Raw genomic sequence first — 6,290 nt, forward strand, 5'->3', positions numbered from 1 at the left:
CAAGGAGTATTGGGGTGGATAACATCAATAGTTTAGACTGTAATACATCTGTTCCTTAATTCTATCCGAGTGCCATGGCAGGTTGCAGAATGAGCATCTCAACATCGAGCTATGGGTCCTTGTGCCACTCCTGACGCAGGGCTTCTTATCGCCAGCTTATCGCAGTCCCCCCTGAAGAGGGTCCCAGCGGTAGGGCATGTGACACATCGGGATGGAGTACTCCAGGATTCCCTAGGCTTTGTTGTGCAATATAGAGATGACCGGTATTACCAATGACAGACGGGTTAGGGAGGGGGATAAGGGGGAGGGGTACATGTATAAGGAAGGAAAGATGGGGACAACAGACCAGTTGAAGTAGAAAGGGAGGTAGGTAAGGATACAGCGGACGCCCACCTCCTGCCAGGCGACTAGGTGGTGCTCGTATGCGGACATATCATGGTGAGAGGGCTGCCAGGAAGCCATCTGAGTTGCGGAAGACCAGCCAGGCGGACCAGGTGTGTACATATTTGTCTCCTGCTTCTCGTTCCTCCGCCAATAGATTCTCTAAGTCGGCGATACGGTCCATTTCCACCACCCATTCCTCAAGGGTCGGGCGCGCCCTACTGCGCCAGTGGCGAGGAATCACCGTCCTGGCTGCTGTGAGGAAGTGCCTGAGGAGGCCTCTCTTTGCCGTTTAAAGCGAACCAGGGATCATGGACAGTAGTAGGATCTTAGGATCATTTGCTATGTCAGTTCCTGTCACTCTGAGGTATATCCTCAACACCCCCTGCCAAAAACCCTGAAGCTGAGGGCAACTCCACCAAATGTGAGTCATGCTTCCTTGGGCGCCTTCACAGCGCCAGCAGGAGTCTGATACTGAAGGGTAGTATCGGTGGAGGACCACAGGGCATCGGTACCATCTGGTGAGTATTTTAAAGTTATTTTCTTGGGCCTTACTGGCGACGGAGAGAGAATGAGTTAGGGAAAATGACTTCTCCCAGTCAGCTGTCGTAATGGAGGTATCTAGTTCTCGTTCCCAAACAGAGGTATAGGAGGGTAAATCGCTCGAGGTCTGCAGGGAGAGAATAGAGTAAATGATGGAAATGGCGTGAGATGGGGGTGTAGAGGCCAGGAGGATGGAGTCAAAGGCCGTCTGCTCCTCCCCGAAGGCGTCTGGGCTAGAGAAAGTAGCACTAAAGGAACGGAACTGGCTCTCCGCCATCCACTCCCCAGGCCCCGTACTGGGGTGATCCCCCACCACCAGAGTTTGATCCCGCAAAGCCGAGACCAACCGGCGATGAGAGGCCTTCGTCCATCTGCCGAAGGAGGTTCCTGTCAGGGCAGGAGGGAAGGACGGGTTCCCGAACAGAGGGGTCATCGGGCCCACATAGGCTGATAACGCATGTTGTTTGACAAACCGTCCCAGAGTTTCAAAACGTGTGTCGTTAAGAGGGGGAGTGAAGAGGGCACCGGTCGTGATCCAGGGGGTACCCAGGGCAATGCGAGCAAGTCACCCATAGTGAGCGTCTCCTCCAGGCGGACCCACTGTTTCTCCTCTGCCCTATGGAACCAATCTACTATGCGGATCAATACTGCTGAGGCATGGTAGAGAAAAATATCTGGCGCACCTGTCCCCCCCCTATGCTTCGGAAGTGTCAATGTCTTGTATCCCAATCTAGGGCGCGAGGTACCCCATATGAATTTTGAGAAGACCCGTTGGACCTGTTTCAGGTAAGTGTGTGGTAGGGCTATGGGCAGAGTCTGGAAGAAGTAGAGAAACCGGGGGACTATATCCATTTTGAGCACATTGATCCTACCTAGCCATGAAATACGTCTACGATCATAGGCTGCCAGGTCTCCGATCACCTTCTCCAATAGTGAGCGGAAGTTGGTAGAATATAGGGCAGTCAGATCAGTCGGGATAGAGATGCCTAAGTACTTCAAAGCTGTGGAGCAAATGTGGAAAGGGTAATTGTCTGTCAATTGGCGCAAGTCTGTCGCTCCTAGGGACACATTTAGGATTTCCGACTTAGTCAGGTTAACCCGAAAATTACTAAGGGAACTAAACCGTTGAAATTCCTGTAGGATTGTGGGCATGGCAATATGAGGATTGGTCACATAAAGCAGGAGGTCATCAGCAAAGAGCGCCAGTTTGGATCTGTGAGGCCCCACCTGCAGTCCCTGAAAGGCCGAGTTGTGTCGGAGGGCGACTGCCAGATGCTCCATAGTGAGGATGTAAAGGAGAGGGGACAACGGGCAGCCCTGCCTGGTGCCATTAGTGATTCTAAAGCTAGGGGATAGCGATCCATTCACGCGAACTCTAGCTGATGGGCTCGAGTAGAGGGACATGATGTTTCGAAGCATGGTAGGTCGAATCCCTATTTGTTCCAAAGTGCGATGCAGGAAACACCAGTCCAAGCGATCAAATGCCTTGTCTGCGTCCACCGACAGGAGGCAAAGCGGTGTACCCGACGTTTTAGCATGATGCATCAACAGGAGTGTCCGGATGGTATTATCCCGTGCCTCTCTCCCTTGGACAAACCCCACCTGGTCAGTGTGGATCACTCCCGGAAGGAGTGGCTTTAGTCGGTTGGCAATTAATTTGGCAAACATTTTCACGTCAATATTAAGGAGCGAGATCGGCCTGTAATTTGTGCATAAGGTATGGTCTTTACCCGGTTTAGGTATCAGCGAGATGTGGGCTTCTAGCGTTTGCGGTGGGAAGGAGGCACCTAGCGCAATGGAGTTAAACACCCTCAAGAGGAAGGGAGTAAGCTTGTCTTTGAATAGGTTGTAAAATTTTGCCGTAAACCCATCAGGTCCCGGGCTCTTACCCGTAGGGGACAGCCGAATTACAGAAAGCAATTCTTCTATCGTGAAGGGTGACTCCAAAGCTTCCGTGTCTGCCTCCCCTAGGTTTGGAAGGGGTGTCTGATGAACATATGCCAAAACCTTGTTGTCGTGGCTTGAAGCAGACACCTCCGGGTCTGATAAATTATATAGAGAACTGTAGAAGTCCGCAAAGGCACGCTGGATATCTGAGGGGGCACTGACCAGGGTGCCGGACGTAGAGTGGATGTGGGGAATATAGGTAGAGGCTAGTCTGGGGTGTAAGTACCGGGCTAAGGCTTTCCCGCACTTGTCCCTGGACTCGTAAGCTCTTGTGGCCAGTTTGTCCATATAACGCCGCGTCGACAGGTCCAGAAGCTGTAGAAGCTGCATTCTGGCCTGAGAGATGCGGAGCAAAAGGTCCGAGGAGGGTGAGTGTTTGTGGCGAGTCTCCAAGGCCCACAGGGCTTGGATGGCTTCCAGAACCTGACGTGATCTTTCCCTCTTTAGTCTAGATCCCTGTTGGATTAACAGCCCCCTCAGCACTGCCTTCAACGCCTCCCATTGGATCGGGAGGGGTGTAGTGTCTGATGAATGAACCTCAAGGAACTCAGTGATTCCGTTCCGGATAGCTGAGGAGCACTGCGGGTCAGCCAACAGGGATTCATTTAAGCGCCAGGTCCGGTCCCTGGTGGGGGCCTGTGGGATCTTCAGGGAGAGTGTGACTGCTGCATGGTCTGACCAAATCATGGGGCCTATGTCGCAATCAGGGGACCAGTCAAGTAGGGGGTGAGAAATGAAAAAGTAATCCAACCTACCGTAGGATCGGTGTGGTGCAGAGTAATGCGTGTAATTACGGGATTGAGGGTGAAGCACCCTCCAGACATCAATCAAGCGAAGAAGAGCTAGGTGTTGTTTTACCTTGCAGAGTTTGGGAAAAGATACAGCAAAACGTCCAGTGGACGAGTCTAGGCTGGGTTCTATGGTAAGGTTAAGGTCTCCTCACACCAATACTGAGCCCTCCGCAAAGTCTCCCAGCATCCGTAGGTAGTCGCTAGCGGCAGTTGTTTGTCCTGTATTGGGGAGGTAGAAGTTGGCGAGGGTGAAGGTCCTACCCCAGAGTGACAGCTTCAGCATCAGGTATCTACCGAACGTATCGGCACGGTGATCCAACACCGTTACCGGAAGAGATTTGTGGAAAGCAATGGAGACCCCTCTGGATTTGTGTATACTGTTAGTGCTATGATAACACTTAGTGAAGTACCGGTTGGCACAGGTGGGCACCCGATCAGTTTGGAAGTGAGTTTCCTGGAACATAACATTCACCTTATTTTTATGCATATGATACATAATCTGTCCTCTTTTGGAGGGGACATTCAGGCCTCTCGCATTGTAGGTGCAAAGCCGCAGCTCTGCAGGAGCGGGTGATGTTGGGGCCATGACAGGAAGTGGGATAGGCCGGAGAAAGGGGAGGATAAACACCGGGAACAGAGCAGTCAGAGCTAGAGCACCAGAGAACGGTAGATGGGGGAGGCAACAAGTAGGGAAGACAAGGAAGGAGAGCGGAAACACCAAGGGCAGGAAAACAGGAGGGGAAGGTTGGACAACAAAAACCAAAATGGACAGACTAAACCCGCTACGTAAAGTACAGGGATCTAGCAAAGCTAGAATACACTATCTCCTATGGGAGATGTGGTACCTATGTGGGGAAGGTGGTCAAACAGGGAGATAGTGAGCTACCTACCGGGGCCCGCACGTGGGCAAATTCTATCAACAGCCGTGCTACCCAACTTCAACAGTATAAAATGTAAATAAAAAATGTAGGGGGTAAGAACATAACATAGATAAACATTGCGAATCATCACATCGTGTTGCATTATAATGTATTATAGAAGGCTTTTTTGCAGGTGACCCGTGATGCCAATCGTGGCCCCCAATGTAAGTCGAGCCTCAACCCTCGTTGGAGGAGGGTGCGACTTGTACCGAAGGACTAGGACGCCTCCGATGAGAACGTGAGCGGGCCCTCCTGCGCCGTTGTGGTAGGATCTCCTGCGGGATGGGACTCTCTCCAGTGAACGGTAGGTCCAACCAATCCGGGACAGGAAACGCGTCAGATCCAAGAAAGCCAAAAAGATCCGAGAGTTGTGATGGACACCGCAAATGGAAAGAGTCGGGGCCCTTACAGATCTGGATACTGAAGGGGTGCCCCCAGCGATAAGTGGCTCCAGCTTGACGGATGTTATCCAGTAATGGCCGCACGGACCTTCGCATGGCTAGGGTAAGGCGTGAGAGGTCTGGAAGAAGCTGTATGGAGGCGCCATCAAAGTCAATTGGGCCGCTTCTCCATGCTGCACGGAGGATCTCATCTTTGATGGAAAAAAAATGTACTCGACAAAGGACATCTCGAACACGGTTGGGATTCCCCAGGTTACCTCCCGAGACGCGGTGTACCCTATCCAGCTCGATGGCTTCGTTAGGAGATTTCCCCAACGCCAAATTGAGTATGGCCGTCACCGTAACTTGTAGATCAGGGCCTTGGGTGGCTTCTGGGATCCCCCGTAGGCGGATGTTGTTGCGACAGCTCCTATTTTCTCCATCCTCTATGCGCAGTTGTACCTGCTGAAGGTGGGAGCGGTGAGTAGTTTGGGCTGCTTCCAAGGCCTCCAGTCGGGTCTCCTGAGCCATCACTGAGGCTGACAGAGTTGCGAGACTGGAATCAGTGGCAGTGACTCGCCTGCTGAGTTCCTTGACTTCTCCCCTTAAAGCCCCCTCCAACCTCGTGGCCCAAGAATCAAAATCTGCCCTAAAGGCAGCGAAAAGGTCACGTACCTCTGTAGCCCTGGACATGTCTGGGTCCAGGGGGGCCGTGGAGTGAGGCTGGGTGTCGAGAGGCTGGAGCGGCAGCAGAAGATCTTGTGTCCTCTGTCCTGTGGACCGCATTGAGGAGCGGAGATTTTGGGCCGGTGTCTGCGGCTGTGTGGAGTCCAGGGGAGCCGCGTGCAGCGCTGAAGCCAGGGCGGCCGTGGACTGAAGCTGGATGTCGGGAGGCTGGAGCGGCAGCAGGTGATCCTGTGCCCTCTGTCCTGTGGACCGCATTGAGGAGCGGAGGTTTTGGGCCGGTGTCTGAGGCTGTGTGGGGTCCGTCCCGGCCGGCTTTGTCGGCGCGACTTTCGCCGCCATGCTGCGGCCTAGTGGAGCAGCGGTTACGAGCGGACGCCGTGTAAAATATGTGGCGATGTCTCTGGTAGATGTGGACGCAGGGGCAGCAGGGGGGCTTCGGTCGTCGGGCATAGATAGAAAAAGGCTGTCGGTAGGTTATAAAAGTCTGCTGAATATAGCTCCGGTGCAGTAGAGCTCAGGGCTGCACGTCCTCACACCACCATGTTCGGCCACGCCCCCCCTGGTGTTATATTTAATAGTCATATATCTCTATTCACTCTGGCAGACATCTAGAACTACCCCACCCCCCAAAAAACACAGAT

This window comes from Nanorana parkeri, unplaced genomic scaffold (assembly GCF_000935625.1).
Source record: "Nanorana parkeri isolate BGI_ZX_2015 unplaced genomic scaffold, ASM93562v1 scaffold1234, whole genome shotgun sequence".
Classification (NCBI taxonomy): domain Eukaryota; kingdom Metazoa; phylum Chordata; class Amphibia; order Anura; family Dicroglossidae; genus Nanorana; species Nanorana parkeri.